At 46.5% G+C, this 18,989-nt stretch overlaps 2 protein-coding genes across 3 annotated transcripts in view; one reads left to right on the top strand and one right to left on the bottom strand.

The window, feature by feature from the left end:
• Positions 1-18,989, bottom strand: part of TFIP11 (tuftelin interacting protein 11) — a gene marked incomplete at its 5' end in the record, with an annotated part of 601,324 nt that overhangs the window by 430,447 nt on the left and 151,888 nt on the right. The window lies entirely within an intron of this gene.
• SEZ6L (seizure related 6 homolog like) overlaps positions 1-18,989 on the top strand; it is a 160,073-nt gene that overhangs the window by 50,362 nt on the left and 90,722 nt on the right.

Raw genomic sequence — 18,989 nt, 5'->3', positions numbered from 1 at the left:
ACGGGTTTCTTGCCCACAGTAGTAGATATGATAGTCATCCAAACTGAATTCGCCAATTCCCGTCCATTTTAGTTCACTGATGCCCAGGATGTCAATATTTATTCTTGCCATCTCATTTTTGACCACATCCAACTTACCCAGGTTCATGGTTCTTACATTCCAGGTTCCTATGCAATATTTTTCTTTACAGCATTGGACTTTCCTTTCGCTTCCATGCATATCCGCAACTGAGTGTCCTTTTGGCTTTGGCCCAGCCGCTTCATCAGCTCTGGGTCTACTTGTACTTGTCCTCCGCTCTTCTCCGCTCAGGGAATAGGGCAGAGCAAAGCACAACTGAGGATGGATCAGAGAATTGCCATCACTGTCCTCCAGTTGAGCAAAAATTGGCTCTTCCAGCTCTCTGAAATGGCCACTGCCTAATTTGGCATCCAAAAAGCATGCCACTTTCCATAAGAAATCAGAGTGGAAGGCTTTGGACTTTCTGGCTATTTACCTCCTCAGCCTGGGTATTTGGAAACCCTGTAATTTGGCGGGAAGCAAACACATTTCCTTCCCTTGAATTTTCCTTGATGCGTTACTTTAAACCATGGGTCAGCAAACTAAGGCCCATGGGCCGGATCAGGCCCAATTGCCTTCTGGATCCAGCCCACAGACTGTCCGGGAATCGCCACATGGATCGGCGTGGATCTGATTCTGATCGTTCAGGCTGAGCCCCCTCCCTCACACACACCCCGGCAACACCTCCTCCCTCCCTCCCTGCTCCTGGCTTCTCCCCGCCCTGGCTTTGATTGGTGCCAGCAGCATTGCTTCCCTCTCATTGGGGCCAGCAGCTTTCTTTCCTCCTCCTTCCCTCCTCCAACGCTGCTGCCGCACTCCCTTGCTCGCGAGCGCTGTCCCACAAATAAAGTCTGGCGCATGCAGGCAGCTCCGAGCCGGTCCCTGAGGCAGAAGGCTCATCTCGCCAGGGAGCCGTGCCTGGCCTGGGAGCCCTGGCGGCGGTGCGAGGCCAGAGGAGGCAGCGACGACCCAAGCTCTCCCATGTGCCTCTTGCCTGATCGGCCGCCGGCTTCCCCGGTGCCTGCTCCCCGTGCGCCCAGGGCGCCGTTGGTTGTAACTGCTCTAGCTTGACGAGGTACAAAGGAGCCCCAGGAGCAGCGAGGCTGTTGTGGACTGAACCCCGAGGTTTTCTCTCACTTCACACTCCTTTCTTCCCACTGCCTCGCTAAGCGGCCTCTTTTCCCTGGTTCACTTGGCTCTTCCCGCCCTCCCCCCTTTGCTTCCTGGCAGTTTCAACCAAAAAGCTGCTCCTCTCGCTTCCCTTTCTTTCCCCGGTTTCCTTTCCTTCATCTTCCTTGTGCAAAGGCAGTTTCTTACTCAACTATTCGCTCGACAGTCATTTGGCTTCGAGCGCCACATTTTGCTTTTCATCCTCCCGTTCCCCATCATCTGTATACACTTCTACCCACCCAGCCCGCCTCCCTCCCTTTTGCTTCGCTTTGTCCTTCACAACTTCAGATTTCTGGTAACTCGGATTCTTGGTAACTCCAAAGCGGCTTTAATGCTGCTGTCGGCTGCTGCTTGCAACCGCTGGGTCCCTGAACCCTCAAACTGAGGACGTAAATTCTCTTTAAGGACTTTTGGGCAGGTGAGACTTTAAAGGGCTTTGGTCTGGGCCACCTGTGCATGTTGTTCATCCTTAAATGTCTCTTAGCTCCACGGGCAATTTTGGGCACTGTAGTCCACCCCCTCAAAAAAATATAGTCCAGCCCCCCACAAGGTCTGAGGGACAGTGGACCGGCCCCCTCCTGAAAAAGTTTGCCGACCCCTACCCTAGGCCAACCCCAACTTCTCTTACCACCAAAGGAACACAAGCAAATAGAAAAGAGAACCTGCACAAGCATCGCTAGCACAAAACCCCACACATACATTAAGTCAGGGGTTGGTGGTGGGCGGGGGAGTAGGGGGGTTAGAATTAGATTTGGGTTAAAGAGTGGGGATAGATTGTAGAAAGTATCTTATATGTAGTCATGTAGGTGTTTGTTTGGGGTATCTTGGGCCATCTGGCGTTTAGCTGGTTGGTCCTAGGTCTCAGCTGGTGTGGATGGCCTTGATCAGGGACAGGCTTTCCTCTATGTCATTTGCAATAGGGGGTGTTCAGTGAGACAGTGTTAAGCGTCTTTGTGACACCAATGTTGGGTATAGGGTTCATAAGTAATGTTGCCAAGGTTATTAGCAATATCACTGGTATGTTGGGGTAGGGATGTGGGTGTCAGATTTTAGCCTGTTTGTGGGTTGTTTTATTGAGGTTGGAGGAGTTATTTTACTTAGTATGGAGTAGAGGGATGCTGAAAGTGTGGGTTGTGGGTTGTTGGGTGATGGGGAATGTGATTTGAAATTGTCTGGACTGGTGCTGGACTGGGAATTTCTGTGGAGGTGTGGGGCTGGGGGGGATATTGGCGGTGTTAGCTATATTTATGGCCTAGCAGGAGAGAAAAGGGGGGGGGGTTCACCAGTCCATCAGTCTGAGGTCTTTTCCGGTTGCTTTGTTCAGTTGTGGTTGTTGTTACCGGGTTGTCCATCCATGATGTGTTGGATTGGTGGATCCGGTTGAGGACATAAGGACATCAAGGCACAAGTCTGGTGTCTTGTGGTATGTGTTTGGTGTGACTATTCTGTGTGCGGTGCTTGACTGTGCTGCTTTGCATTGTCAGGTAGCTTCTGTGATTTCTTTTTCCTCTTTACTGTTGTCCAGTCTCTTGTTGTTGTTTCTTTGTGGTCATGGCTGTCATTTGGTGGGTCTGTCTGTTGCCATTCCGGTGGAGGGTCGAGTTTGAGGTTCTTCAGTAGTTGCAGGACTTCAGCTATGTTGGTAGCCATGTGTTGTGTTGTGTTGTGTTGTGTTGGTTGTTACAATGAGGCAGAAGGGGAAGCCCCATCGGTACTTGATCCCTGCTTGTTGGAGACGCTGGATGCATGGACATAGGCTTTTCCTACAATTTAGGGGGTCCTGAGATAGATCCTGTAAGGCCAATATGGGGTTGTCTCCGTATCGAAGGCTGGTTGAGTTTTGGAGGTTGTTCCATACCTCTTCTTTCTTTTTGTAGCGAGTGAAGCACATGGTGATGTCTCTTGGGGGGGGGTGTGCTGGGTTTTGGCATGGGTTTTAGGGCTCTATGAGCCCTCTCCAGGTTGTCTACCTTGAGTGTCAGGTTTGGGATTGTATTTTTCAGCCAGTGTACAATTAGGTCTGCTAGGCTTTTCTCCTCCACTTTTTCAGGAAAGTTGTAGAAACGAATGTTGCAGCATCTACTTCAATCTTCAAGATCTGCTTGTTTGATTTTCCTTTCTGTTTTTTTCTGTTTCTATTATTTCCAGGTGGCTTTCCAGTTCAGCCAATTTATTATTCACACATGTGTTTTCTTCTCGGTACTGCTCTATTATTTTTTCTTGTATTTGGTTCTTGTTCTTTAGAGTTTCCACTTTGGAGGTCAGGTCATTGTACACTTTCAGTAGTTCTGTTGTATCATTTTCATTTTATTATTGAATTCAGGTCACAGGTCACAGGCTCACCCTATTCATATCTTAACTGTGCCCTTGAGACAGGATTTGTGAGCAAAGAGAAAATGGAGAGGCTCCCCATTTCCTTCGACCTTGCAGAGAAATATTTGAGGTCAATTTGGAACAGACAAATGGTTTCAGGACTTTTTCTGTGGGTTTCAGACATGTGGTCTATACATTTATGTATGTGTTTGCTTGGTACATTTATGAACATTTACTTTTTATATATAAGACCTTAAAATTCTTATAACAGTGTGTATGTATGTGTTCTCTTTAGAGAATAAGAAAGGGGAAAAAAGGAGAGGGGGAAGGAGAGAAGGAGGGGATGAAGAAAGAGAGAAGGGGGGAAAGGGGGGAGGAAGGGAAAGGTATCAATAGCAATAGCAAGTTTTATTTTAAAGGTGGATGGTGATAGTAGTGGGATGGTGGGGGAGGGAGGAAGGATTGCCCTGACTGATCCAAGCTTTACCAACTGAAATTCATCCTGCACACGGGGAATTTATCATTGTAGTCGTGTCACGTAGAAGCTAAAGGGATATATATGTTTAAAAGTAATGTAGCTAAATATATTCTATTCCAGAAGCTAAAGGTCCAATCTAGAGGGCTGCTCCAAAAGACCATTTAAGCAGTAAAATGTCCTGGCTGTCTCCAAAGATCCCGCCAAAATATTAAATTTCTTGCATCAAAGCACATGCTGAGATTTTTGATAGAGGCAGAGAAAAAAACAAGCCAGGAGCTCAGAACGAAAAGCCAGCTGAGCGGAAACACAGAGAACAGGGAGTTCTTGGATCTGCTAAGGCTGCTTTATGCAAGAGAAACTTCTGACACCCACAACACCACTCCTGTGCAGGAAACTGTGGGCACCCTGGGCCCCTGCACAACTCATCCATACATGATGAGATACATTTAGGACTTCCGGTCAGCGCCAGCGACAATGGCGGATTTCCCCTGATCTTCCAGGGGGACCGCTCCGGGGATTTAGGGTCTGTCGCTACGGCGAAAGCGGAGACCCGTTAGAAACCACAGGCGGGGGAAGCCTGTGGACCTGGGATCCGGCGTGCACCTTTTGCGCCTCCCTTGCTTGCGAGGAGTCCTTTCTTTTGAGGCTCCGTTGCAAGGCGGGGTGAGCAGCGCGGTGCTTCGGATCGACCGCTTTGTCCCCGGAGTGAAGCCGCACAGCTGTTGTCGGAGAGCGCTGATTTCTTTCTGGACAATTCGGCTCTAAAAGTAACTACCCGTGAGTAGAACCGATTAGAAGATTTAAGATAAAGACCGAGGTTTAAAGAAATTAAACTTTAATTGGAAATTTTTAAAGAGGAAGAGTTAATCTGGATTTAATAGCGGGAAGGTGTAAACAGGAAGTCCACCTTCCGCTTTTGTATATAGCTTGAAGCAAAGACACTACAAGCAAAATCCTGCAATTTTATTTTGCAAGTTTAAATATCCGCTGTTTAAGGTACCTACCCCCTTTGGAGGAAGTAGGGGGAAACTTTGATTTGGACAATATTAGGACTCAAAATCATCTCAGCACTGACCTGGGAACAGGCTGCCTGAATGCTAAGATTTGATTTTAAAAATTACTTCTTTTTTCTGATAAAGGGATGTTGACAGCTGTTTAAAAGATACAGTTTCCTCTACCCCCTTTTGCATTCAATATGGAGACCTGCAACATTGTTTACTTCTTCTTGAAATTGAACTGGCACTTGGGAAATAGTTAAATTGTATCCCTCTAGTGGGGAAACTTTGAAACTGCTACAGGAACAAGTGCCAGCTGCAGATAAAAGTCTGGGAATTGACCTTGAGCAATTTAAAATGCAGACCTCTGAAGTAATAATGAATGAAATACACAAAATAAACTTTCTGCTGGAAGGGATCCATAAGAAATTGGATGACATGATCGGATCGGACAGCGGGGAACAGGAAAAGAATGGTGAACTGGCAGAAGGAAAGGAAGAAGAGACTAAAGGAATACACGAGGAACTTTTGACTCCACAGAGGCAAACTGAGGTTTACAAACCGAGGACATGTGACATGGATTTTGCTGAGGGTCAGATTGTTATAACAGGATGTCAGTTCGGATTGGTAAAATGGAAAGATCCCATTTCACAGGGATCTGTGGACTGTTGGAATATGGACATGGATCTGGGTTTGGAAGATTCAGATGGACTGGGGGCCTACGGGTTTGGAGGCACTTGGATATACCTTCTGAAAGATCACTCAAATTACAATTATAACCTTGGAAACCTAACTGAATTGCACAAAGGATGTAACTTCAATGTCAGGATGGAATACTTCAGAGATGAGTCAGTTGGTATTAAAGAATTTAAACAAAATCGGCAGAAGAGGCCTGGAGGGGACTTAAGAGCCTCTGATATTAGATTTCCAGATTGAGAGACATCAGGGAATGGACGGAAAGGACAGGCAGTTTTTGGGACCAGGGGGATGCTGAGGGGGAAAATTAGGGAAATTCAAAGTGTATAAAATATATATTAGGCTCAAAGTTTAATGTAAAACAAAGTAAAATATTTGCGAGATTGAACAACGGTGGATAGACACTCCCTGGATTTTGTGTAAATGATGTGAGAGTTTATGTAATTATATGTGGTTAATTTAAAGTTTAAACAAGGTTGAGGAAAGTACGCTAAGTATACAGACAAAATTTCTGGTAAAATGGGAGGGATTTGCTGAAATAATAATCTGAAGCGGAATACAAAAAAGGGAGGTGTGAGGAAGTCAAAGAAACAAGCAAACGAAAGTATGACTATGGATGTTTTAATTTGTTTTTATGTATTGTTTATTGTTGGATTTTTTTTTCATTTTTGTGTTTTTATTTGTTGTTACTGTTTGTGTTTTATCTTTTAAAACTTAATAAATATTACTTTAAAAAAAATAAAATGATGAGATACATTTAATTGCAAGATTCCCTGACCCCAAACACACCCTCTCAACCGCTTGTGATTTGAGGAAGTGGCTCTGTTACAGGTGCCACATAATACTTGTTCCACATTGGTAAGAAATTAAACTATTAGTGTATAGAACCATGGATTCCTTAGGATACTGCTGCTGCCGCTTTGCCGTGAGTTTGTGGGGAGGACTGCTCCTCCTGGAAGCCCATTTTCCACCTTGGGCCTGGGGGCGGGCCCCATACTCCACCACAGCATATAAGGCTCCAAGGAGGCCTCGGGACATTGCTGCTGCCGCTTTGCCGTGAGTTTGTGGGGAGGGCTCTTCCCCCTCCAAGCCCATTCTCCACCAGGCCAGGGGGCGGGGCCCACACTCACCACCACCACAACTTTAAGGACACTGGTGCTGCTGCAGCAAATGTTAAAAATGTTTTTATATATTTTAAAGTGTTTTAAAAGTGTTTTTACTTTTTACTTTGTTGTACCACCATAAACGGTGGTTTTTATTCATGTATTTTTATTTTGTTTTGTTTTATTTTGGGTTGGGATGGTTGTTGAGTGGGGTGGGGATTGGTTTTGTTTTGGTATAATTATTTTTTGTTTGTTTTGCTTTTATATTTTGTAAATGGAGGCTAGTATGAGGCTTGGGATTCCTACCGTGGGGGGGCGAGGGAGGGATGGCAGTGGGGGCAGATGTCATAGGTGAAGGGGATCGAGATATGGATATGCTCGTACCCCTTCCAATCTGCGCCTCATCCCGAGAGACGAGGGTAGGGTGAGCAAGGATTACTCACCTCCGTCACTGGTGTTGTGCAATGCCAGGTCTATAGGCAACAAAACCGCCACCCTGCGAGATTTCTTCACCTCGCAGGGGGTCGACCTGGCTTGTGTGACGGAGACCTGGGTGAGCGAAGGGGAAACTGTTACCTTACGAGAGATGGCGCCCCCGGGTTTCTCCGTCCTCCACCAGTCGCGGACTGTGGGCCAGGGGGGAGGGGTGGCATTATTAATCCGGGAAGATTGTCCTTTCAGGGCTCTACCATCGCCATCAATCCCCGGCATTGAATGTGTTGGCCTAGTGTGGGGCTCCGAGGAGAGCTTGGCTGTCTGGCTGGTATACCGGCCACCTAGCGCACCAGCAGCCACCCTGTCAGGCCTGCTGGAGCCGGTGGCTGGCTGGGCCTTGGAGTTCCCTAACCTATTGGTATTGGGGGACTTCAACATCCATGCTGATGCCACTCCCTCCTCACAGGCTCTGGACCTGGTGTCTTCCATGGCAACACTAGGGCTCTCCCAGTTTGTTTCGGGCCCCACACATCAAGCAGGCCACACGCTGGATTTGATCTTTGGCGTCGGTATAGATGTGATCATGTCTCCTTCGATGAAGGTACCATGGTCTGATCACTACGCTCTGAAAGCCAGGATTGACGTTCCACCCCCACCCTGCTTAGGTGGTGAGCCGATTTGGGCTAGCTCGCAGAGGCTGATGGACCCTGATAGATTCCGTCAAGCCTTGCGGGACCTTTCTCCCCCTGGCGACTCATTGACTGAGCTTGTTGAGGGATGGAATACCCAGCTCCTGGCAGCCATCGATGAGATCGCACCTAAGTGCCCTCTGCGACCCCGCAGAAACCGGCCTCCCTGGTTTACTGAGGAGCTCCGGAAAATGAAACGGGACCTCAGACGGCTAGAGCGAGTATGGCGGGGTGCCCATGACGGAGCTTCAAGAACATCTTATAGGGTTTTTTATGAAAACCTACGAGATGGCAGTGAAGGCCGCTAAGAGGTCGTACTTCTCGGCCTCCATTGCATCCGCTAGCTCTCGCCCGGCGCAATTATTTAGTATAATTAGGTCTTTAACATCCCTCAAAGGACAGCCAAATTTAAATAACAATTTGACACACAGCTGTGAGGCATTTGCGAGCTTTTTTGCGAAGAAGGTCCTGTTGTTCCGCCATGACCTCCCTGCCAATTTGGATACAATAAAGGAACTGGAGGCCCCTTGACTGTCCTCGGGTCCAGTATTGGACCACTTTGACTGGATATCCCCAGCCGATGTGGACAGACTCCTCCAAGCTGGAAAGCCCACCACTTGTCCTCTCGACCCGTGCCCGTCTTGGCTGATTAGAGTGTGTCCAGACGAGGTGCGGGCCCCCCTGGGGGATATCATCAATTTGTCCCTTGGCACCGGGACATTCCCAGGGGAACTGAAGGAGGCAGTGGTGCGCCCGCTCTTAAAGAAAACATCATTAGATCCCTTAGATCTATCCAATTACCGCCCAGTTTTGAATCTTCCATTCCTGGGTAAGGTGATTGAGAGAGCAGTTGCTGAACAGCTTGGTAGGTTTCTGGATGAAACATCGGCTCTGGATCCATTCCAGTCCGGCTTCCGTGCTGGTCATGGGACCGAGACGGCTCTGGTCGCCCTAACAGATTATCTCCATAGGCAGCTGGATCGAGGCGGGTCGGGGCTGCTGATTCTTCTAGACCTGTCAGCAGCCTTCGTCATGGTCGATCACGAACTCCTGGATCACCGCCTTGCCGACGTGGGGATCCAGGGCACAGTCCTTCAATGGCTGTGCTCGTTTCTCTCTGGTCGGGGACAGAGGGTGACACTTGGGGGGGGAACTGTCATCACGCCACTCCCTGGTGTGTGGAGTACCTCAGGGTGCGATACTCTCCCCAATGCTTTTCAACATCTTTATGCGCCCCCTCGCCAGCTTGTCCGGAGTTTTGGGTTGGGCTGCCATCGGTATGCCGATGACACCCAACTCTATCTGTTGATGGATAGCTATCCTGACTCAGCCCCAGACACACTGATCAGATGTTTGGAAGGTGTGGCTGGATGGTTACGTGGGAGCCGGTTGAAGTTAAATCCTTTGAAGACAGAGGTCCTCTGGCTGGGACGGGACGATATGGGATTGAGGGGGCAACTCCCATCTCTTGCGGGGGTGCAATTAGTGCCAGCACCGTCCGTTAAGAGTTTGGGTGTATTCTTCGACACCTCCCTCTCCATGGAGGCGCAGATTGCAGCTATAACAAAGGTGGCATTTTTCCATCTCCGCCAAGCTAAGCAGTTGGCTCCTTATCTCTCTCGCCCTGACCTAGCCACTGTGATCCACGCGACGGTCACCTCCAGACTGGATTATTGTAACTCGCTCTGCGTGGGGCTGCCCTTGAGACTGACCCAGAAACTCCAGCGGGTGCAGAATCCTGCGGCGAGACTCCTTACGGGATCCTCGCTGCGAGATCACATTCATCCGGTGCTATACCAGCTGCACTGGCTCCCGGTGGAGTACAGGATCAGGTTTAAGGTGCTGGTTTTAACCTTCAAAGCCCTATACGGCCTAGGACCCTCATACCTACGGGACCGCCTCTCCTGGTATGCCCCACAGAAGAACTTACGGTCTTCAAATAAAAACATCTTGAAGGTCCCAGGCCACAAAGAGGTTAGGCTGGCCTCAACTAGAGCCAGGGCTTTTTCGGCTGCGGCTCCAACCTGGTGGAATGCTCTGTCACAAGAGACTAGGGCCCTGTGGGACTTGACATCTTTCCGCAGGGCCTGCAAGATAGAGCTGTTCCACCAGGCCTTTGGTCAGGGCGCAGCCTGACTCCCTCCTTTGGCAATCTTTACAGAACTTTAGTTTATGGTTGCCATCAATTTTGATTTTAATTAATTTTTATAATGTTTTTAGAATGCTGCACTATTTTAGTGTCGTTAGCCACCCTGAGCCCGGCTTCGGCTGGGGAGGGCGGGATATAAATAAAATTTATTATTATTGTTGTTGTTGTTGTTGTTGTTGTTATACCAGTTTCTGGACTTCATAAACAAGAATAATAAAATAATAGAATAGTAGAGTTGGAAGGGACCCAAGGGTCATCTGGTCCAATCCCTTCAATGCAGGAATCTCAGCTAAAACATCCATGACAGAGAAACATCCAGCATGTGCTTGAAAAACCATTGGTTTAGGTCCTCTTTTCCAGGCTGAACATACCCAGCTCCCTCAACCCTTCCTCATAAGACTTGGTTGCCCTCCTCTGCACACCTTCCAGCTTGTCAACATCCTTAATTTTTTCAAATGTTTAACATAGTTGTTTTTCATTGTTTGTATCAATAATATTATTTTATTCCTTTTTTTAAACTCCTTTGTGGTGTATAAATAATTTATACAGTGGTATATAAATTTTATGAAATAAATAAGTATGTGAGGAGCTGATGTAATACAGCACATGGCTTGGGCGAAGGAGGGATGTGTCTGAATCTTGCATAGCCATGGTGCTCCCTGGGCATGTTCAGATCAGTCACTGAAATGGCCCCTGCCTACCTCACAGGGCTAAAGTTGAAGGGGTTCTGGGCTGCCCAGATGACAAGACTGCTTTGCTGATGTGGCCCAAGGGAAAGTGGAGCAATGTGTTGGGCACCAGCTTGGCTGCAGGAGTTGCGAGAAGGAAGTGTACAAGGCGCCATCCAACTGTCTCAGGGACTCCACTCCGGCTCTGTGTAGGGTTTGTTCCTAAGCCTTTTCTTCCCCCAAAGATATCCCACAAGGCAGCAGAGGTTTAGAATCAGTTTCCCTTCTGCTTGATGGGCTTCTGCCAAGTGCGGGAGTTCCCCTCTCTCTTCTGGAAGCTCACCGATAAGAATTAATGAACATCTGGTAGATTTATAGTCTTTTTATTACAGTATCATGTTGCGAACACAGATTGGCATCTCTCTGCAAGGATAGACGTTGCTCACTCTGACTCCTCCCCCCCCCCACTTCCGAGCAAGAAGCGCACCAACAGGATGTCCCTCCTCCCCTGCATATCTTTTGTTCTCTGACATGCTCATACCTCCGAGTTTGGGGGGAAGGAGGGGTTTCACCCAGCTGCTCCCTCCCTTCTGGCTGCTCAGCAACTATCTCAAAGCTGGGTAGTTCTGTGTCTGCCGGTCTCTCTGCTTCTGGAAACGCTGAAAGCAAGGGGGGTGAATAGCTCCCCTTCTCTTCTGTTAGAAGCTGATCTCCCTCCCTTTCCCAATCCTCATCTTCAGAGTACAGTGGACGCTTGGGTTGTGAACGTGATCCATGCGGGATGCCTGTTCACAACCCACAGTGTTTGCAACCCGCAGCGGCGCATCTGCGCACACGCGGGTTGCAATTTGGTGCTTCTGCGCATGCGCAAAGCTCGATTTAGCACTTCTGCGTATGCGTGACCACCAAATCCCGGAAGTAACCTGTCCCAGTACTTCCAGGGTTCGTCGGGTCCATAACCCAAAAAAACCGCAACCTGAAGCGTCTGTAAACCGAGGTATGACTGTATTCTCTGACAGCTCCCTTCCCACGTGGATGAACCCCACCTGCCCCTCACTTCTCTTAAAAGCATGGACAGAAACCTCCTTCTAGACCAGGGGTAGGCAACCTAAGGCCCGGGGGCCGGATGTGGCCCAATCATCTTCTCTATCCAGCCCATGGACAGTCTGGGAATCAGTGTGTTTTTACTTGAGTAGAATGTGTCCTTTTGTTTAAAATGCATCTCTGGGTTATTTGTGGGGTTTGCCTGGTGTTTTTACATGAGTAGAATGTGTGCTTTTATTTAAAATGCATCTCTGAGTTATTTGTGGGGCATAGGAATTCGTTCATTTCTCCCCACCACATAGTCCAGCCCACCACATGGTCTGAGGGATGGTGGACCGGCACATTGATGAAAAAGGTTGCTGACCCCTGTTCTAGACTGTTGGACCCACTTTTGTCCCGTCCGCTCCATCCATCAGAGCCTGTCTTCATTTGCAGGGGAAGTCCCTCAGTCACTGAGCAGGGGTATAGCTGGCGGGGGGGGGGGACATCGTGAAGAGTGGCATTTGCCAGGGGGCTGCAGCACGCCCGAGCCACACTTTTCTCCTGGGACTCTTGAAATGGCAGTGTGGGGCTTGCATCTCTCCACCGCCTTCCCCTCAGCCGCCCTACTGCTGAAGGGGAGGCAGCAGGTGGACTCCATGGAGGCTCTGTGCAGCAGGCCCTGCCCTGGCTCACTCTGCCCCCATGGGCAGCTCACCCTGCCCAAGCGACTAGCTACGCTGCTGTCACTGAGGGTTTGAGGCTCCCCTCCCCTGGCTTAGCCAGCCAGTCAAAGCCGTTCCCAGTGTTATAGGAAAAAACTGCTCCTATATCCCTTATGGGGTATAGAGTCCATTTAGAGTCCTTACATAGGTTCCCTATTGGTAGGAGAAAATAACAGAGGCCAACCAGAGAATATTGAGAAGCAAAGCAGCTAGTAAGCCTGATCTTTATTAAACTGTTGCAACAGGGTGCTCACTCACCACAAGCAGAAGGGAGGAGGAACCCAGAACAATGGTGCGCAAGCCCTTATATAGATTTTTGAAACTGTCCACCCTGTAGCTCGTGACCACCCTCCAAAACGTCATACATACATCACAGAAGGAAGTGGGCTACAGCAGAAATACATCACAGGAGGGGGCAGTCTACAACAGAAATCCTGCCTGGTAGGATACTGATAATGGTCACTTGATTGCTTTACCTGGGGACCTGGCCATTCCTTTTGAGATGCTAAATATTTAGTTCTCGAATCCAGCTCCCCCTATTCATGCACAAATACACCCTTAAGACAGAATTTGTGAGCAAAGAGACAATGGGGAGGCTTTTCCCATTTTCTTCCTCACTGCAGAGAATTATTTGAGGTCAGTGGAAGAGTCAAAATGGCTTCAGGATTGCTCTCTTGTACTATTTAAGACATATGGTTTATATACTTATGTATGTATTTGCCTTGTAAATTTATGAACATATGATTTATATATATGTGAGATCTTAGAATTCCTATAGCACCAGGATTGTGGCTGCTGTTGCATGCTGACAGCTTCTAGGAGCCACAGGTGGCAGCTGAGTGCAGAGTGGGGTGCAAAGGCGGGCAAACAATCCCAGAAGGAGTATGGCATGTCCCCCCTGTTATTTACTGAAGTTCTCACCCTGGGCCAGCAGGGGGATACTGTAGATAGTTTTCACTCAGGTCCACATATGCAAATAAGGGATTGAAAGTGATGATCAGTGATTGGATAGTTACAGAAAGTGGTTACTGTTGTATTGTAGTGGAGCTCTATATAAGCAGGCTGGCTGAACCCTTCATTTCAGTTCTGTTCTGGCCTGTGAATAAACAAGAGCTGTTTGAAGAATCACTGTGTCGTCTGTTATGTTCACCCACAACTTAACTCCCCCCCAAGTATTGCCTCTCCCCTAACGCCCTGAACACCGTATGTATGTATGTATGTATGTATGTATGTATGTATGTATGTATACACAAAAAATAGTGTGTTATTTGGGTTTTTTAAAGTTATTTTCATGTTGAATCACATATGGGGAGGACACCACCATCTTTTCAGTGCTTAGAACCTCTAAAGTTCTTAATTTATCTTTGATTGCAGTTCAACCTCATCCTGGAGGGCACCAAGATGGGGAAGGCTGGGCAGGGGAAATGAGAGAGAGAGAGAGAGAGAGAGAGAGAGAGAGAGAGAAGAGCACTTTTCAGAAACTGTTAGTTTGTAAAACAAAACAAAAATCCCCAGTCAACAAGATATCTTAAAGACTTCTTTGTTTTAAATTGAATGTCTGCTAATCTGCTCTGCTATTAATTTGGCTGCTGTTGTCTGCTTTCCTTGCTGCTTTTAGAATTGCTGTTCATTGTTGTCCATCTAAGTCTTCATTCTGCATTTCAACTTCTGTGTGTTTGTTAAATAGACAATGTAAACAAGAAACCCAGGGAGAAAGCAGCAGATGCATTTTGAAGACTGTGAGCCCAGAGGATGATCTGATCTTAGCTGGGGTCTCATTAGTGCCTGGATGGGAGATAGATGTCCTCTTCAAGGCTCTGTCAACAGCTAAATGGAACATCCATGCTCAGAAGTAGTATATCTTCAAGTGGCATCTGCTGGGACAAAGCAGTAGCAGTGGGAGGGAGGTTCTCTCTCTTTCTTTCATATTTATTTTAAGAGGCATTTGACTGGCTCCAGTTGAAAACTCAGGGCTAGTCTAGGTATGATCCAACAAGGATAATACTCTACTATTAGATTCCTAATTGCAGGGCTGCGGGTTCAATCCACATTGGGCTAAAAGATTCCTGCATTGCAGAGGGTTGGACTAGATGATCCCTTCCACCTCTACAATTCTACGATTTTAAGGCAGTTCTAGTTTTTGTTTATCCTTCCTTAACCTGGTCCTTCCCTCTTTCTCAATTTTATCCTCACCCTAACTAAGGTTGCCACATATTCTCTTTTTCATAGGTAGAGTCGTCCTAGTGATCCATAGTTAAAAGTAGTAGGGGACAGGCACTTTGGTTTTCACCTGGAAATGTCCACTTGCTTCCAACTACTTGCTTCCAAATGATCTCTGTGTTGTCTTTGAGTGCTAGAAACTTAGATTCCCAGGAAGTGAAATTCTATGCCCAGAATCCAAATGTAGAAATCCCAGAGACTGAGGTCAGTCTTCCCTGAATTTAATCTCCATGAAGACTTGTGCTTTAGTGGGTCCCTTGAAACCTATGAGGGGTACAAAGCCAAACTCTGCTGTGGTGCTTACAAACTGGTTTTTGCTCAGTCTGAATGCAGTGGGAAGATAACATAGTTAAAAGATAACATATTTTCTGACCATGTCTTTCCTCTCGAGGCTTGGAGTCTCAGTCTCGCCAGCAGAGAAAGAAGCGTCCCTTATTTAACCTCCAAAAGATACAAGACTGAAGCCATAGAGTTGCTTTCAAGAGATAACTGACAAGGTTAAAGCCAATATTCCATGTTGCTACAACCACAAGCAGGGTCCAGCATAATCATCTCAGTGCATGATAAATGTACAGTGTTTTGTCAGGGGAAACAGTGGAAGAAAACTGATCAGAGGCAGTAGCTAGAATTTGAGGGGTGTTTACAAGTTCTCAGCAGTAGCCCTGCAGCCAGTCCAAGACATTTTGCATCCTGAGAGGACAGCCTTTCCCCGCTCCATGGAAGGGACCCAGCTGGGTGGCTGCTGTGACCATATGAGGCAGGTGGGATGAAACAAATACATGGAGAAGATGTCTGCTGATCACTGCTGACCATTCATTGGCTTTATCACTCTGAAGACCATTCACTGAAGAACACGAGGAAGATATGGCCTCTGAAGGAAAGAAGAAACAGGGTCAGGTCTTCTGTTTTGCCCACCAAGGATGTTGGTGGTGGAGTTGATGAGTTTGGTGCTGATGTTTCTTTCTCCTTCCCCAGAAGCCATTTTATGCCAGCTCAGGTTGTTGGTGCTCAGTATAACCTATGGCAGTGGCTCTCCAGGTTCCCAGGCAGAGCAGGGCCTTTCCCAATCCTGCTTTCCAGTTTTCCTTTTTCACTTGGTGGCATTGTGGAGCAGGGGTGAAGCACCACGTCTTATTTCATAGCGGGGCAACCCTGTTCTGCCAGGGTGCTCTTCGCCAGTCCTTGGCATGCCAGATGAAGAAGCTTTCCCTAGAGGGAAATGCCCCAAACAAGCCGAGAAGATTAAAGGTTCCACTGCCAGCTCAGGCCTGAGCTGCCACTTTTATTTTGGGGAAATGCCGAAATCTCTACCAGAAAGTCATGTGATGGGAAGCAAACATTTGAGCGCACCAGAATTCTTCATCAGGCTGGATGTTAAACATCTAGATTGAAGCTGAAGTCATATGTCTGTATTGGCCAAAAGTGCCTCCCTGCGGTGTAATCTTCAAAGGGGTGAGGCTACAGGGGGTTGTCATGGAGAGTGCCTGAACTTCAGAATTTCCCATACTGCTTGGGATGCAAAAAATGGAGCCCAGGAACATCTGCAGCAAAGCCTGAGCTCTGTGTGCCTGTTCCACATCCTAACAGGAAACAATGACATCTCAAGGCCCACCCTGCCACAGACACACAAATATTTATCCCAGATTTACACCAATGCAAAGTGCTCTCTTTCCTCCCATCAGGAGATAAGTCAGGTAAGTCAGACAGCTGAATCAACAGTGCAAACTGCAGAGATAATCACACCCAGGGGCAAAATCTGAAGCTGGGGGAGATCTATCTGCAGTCCGCAACAGTCCCAACCTAGAGACAGCGCATTATGTGCGCTAATGACTGGGAAAGCAGGGTCACCTTGGGGAATCATTAGGTGCTTTAAAAATCACTCTGCGAGGCTGCCAAGAGACAGTGAGGAAGTTTTTCATCACAAAATGCCCTTGAGGAACCAAGGAGTCGAGCAGTTGCGATATTGGTGTCACTGTTAAAAGACAACAACAACACAAGCCCCAAATGAGTAAAGAAAGACAAAATAAGACTCTGGAAGATTTCAGGATGTTAATGCAAGAGCTGAACCTTAATGAGCATTTGCCACACTACCCTGCAGAATTAGCCCTCTGTAAAACATGAAAATATAATCTGCCTTATACTGAGTGAGACCATTGGTGCCATGTACACCAACTGGCAGTGACTTTCCTTTTTAAAAAATAATTAAACCTTTATTTGACATTCAACAATTACTATAACAATCAACAATAACTAACACAAAAATTCACCATTCACTACAGTTAACCATCCTTAACAATGCATAGTATTACAAAATGTTACATCGACTAGATCAACATTCCATTTTTTTTATCTGTATCTGGTTGCATAACAAAGAAAAGAAAAAAGAAAAATAAGAAGAAAGAAAGAAAATAGAAAAGAAGGGGGGAATCAAGAGAAAAATAAATTTGACTTCCGATTAGACTCATTGTGCTGTTGTTCCTATTATTGTTTTATGCACAGTTTCAAATTACCATGTTATTTTCTTTGTTCTTATCAAGAAAAGAGTTATCTGTACTATTTATTTTACAAGAGTCATTTGAGTTCTGCCAGAAGATTTTTGTTGTTACAATAATTTTTCAAATACTCCTTAAAAATTTTCCATTCTTGATTTTGGACTTCCGGTTTTTACCGTGACCAGGACGGGCATGCTCCATGGGCTCTCCAGAGAAGGAGCGGTTGTTGAAGGGGGTTTGGGGGCGACATGGAGGCTACGCGACCCAAAAAAAAGCTCAGGGGGTGACTCTGAGTTGAAGCAGTTCCAGCAGCGTCAAAGGGATTTCCCTTTCTCTGTCGTTAAGTGATAGAGGGGGAAGCCCAGACACAAGGAGAGGACCTCCCCCACAACAAGAGGCCTCAGACCCAAAATGGCACAGAGTGTGGTAAAAAATTCCAGACTCTACTTTACAACTGTAACTAATTGGCGATTGAAAAAACTCCCCGAGGTAGAAGGAAACAAATGGCTAAAAAAGAGTAAAGTGCATAAAGGGGAGTACGATATTCAATGTGAACAACCTAAAACAGAGAAGTCTTAACAAGAGCTGAATGCAAAGCCAATTAGACAACTTATGTAAATGGCAAAACAACAAAAAACAAACCCAACAGGAAATATAAACAGAGTTTATTCTCATTGTATTTGAACTTTAGCACAGCTACTTAATGCAAGGCTCAGTAAAAAAGCGGAGTGAAACTTTAGAAAATCTGCCATAATTGACTTTACCTCACAAAGGAGAGAGTAAAGCAAAGAGAAAGAGCGGCATACTGACTAAAAGAACTGGCTGAAGGGATTTAAATACCAAGAGGAAACCAGCAGTAAGCCACAAAAGGGACAAAAAAGGACAAAAGAGGGAAAAAATAAACCCACCAGTTCATTTGTATTCCTTTTTATTGCTTTGTGGTATTGTTTAGTCGTTTAGTTGTGTCTGACTCTTCGTGACCCCCTGGACCAGAGCACGCCAGGCACTCCTGTCTTCCACTGCCTCCCGCAGTTTGGTCAAACTCATGTTGGTAGCTTCGAGAACACTGTCCAACCATCTCATCCTCTGTTGTCCCCTTCTCCTTCTGCCCTCAATCTTTCCCAACATCAGGGCCTTTTCCAGGTAGTCTTCTCTTCTCATGAGGTGGCCAAAGTATTGGAGCCTCAGCTTCACGATCTGTCCTTCCAGTGAGCACTCAGGGCTGATTTCCTTCAGAATGGATAGGTTTGATCTTCTTGCAGTCCATGGGACTCTCAAGAGTCTCCTCCAGCACCATAATTCAAAAGCATCAATTTTTCGACGATCACTCTTCTTTATGGTCCAGCTCTCACTTTGTATTGCTTTGTATAAATGGTTAAATGTTGGCTTTTTGGACCTGCACCCTTGGCGATGATGGAAACCACAGGAGGAGGTTGAATAAAAGAGGCAACCCAGAGAAAATAGGAAAGAAAAGAGCTTCTGGTTGAACTGGAAGAAGAAAATATAATTGCAACCAAAAAGAGAGAGAGGGAGAGACAGACTTCAAATGGGACTGAGACAGCAATAATATAAGAATAAGAAGAAGCGAACGAGAATAGCCATTGATGGAGGACAATAAGAAAACCAATTAATGAATTAAGTGGTAATAACATAAAGTGACAATAATACAAGTTGATTGTAAGATAGGTGACAATTGTCTATAAAGAATTTTTGGAATTTTTGGAAAAGAATTTAGAAGGCAATAGATAAAAGATTTAAAAAGTAATGAATTTATAA

The sequence above is a fragment of the Podarcis filfolensis genome (assembly GCF_964270895.1).
Source record: "Podarcis filfolensis genome assembly, chromosome: 16".
NCBI classification, from domain to species: domain Eukaryota; kingdom Metazoa; phylum Chordata; class Lepidosauria; order Squamata; family Lacertidae; genus Podarcis; species Podarcis filfolensis.
The sequence above is the reverse complement of the archived record's forward strand: the minus strand, read 5'-3'. Positions and strand labels throughout refer to the sequence as shown.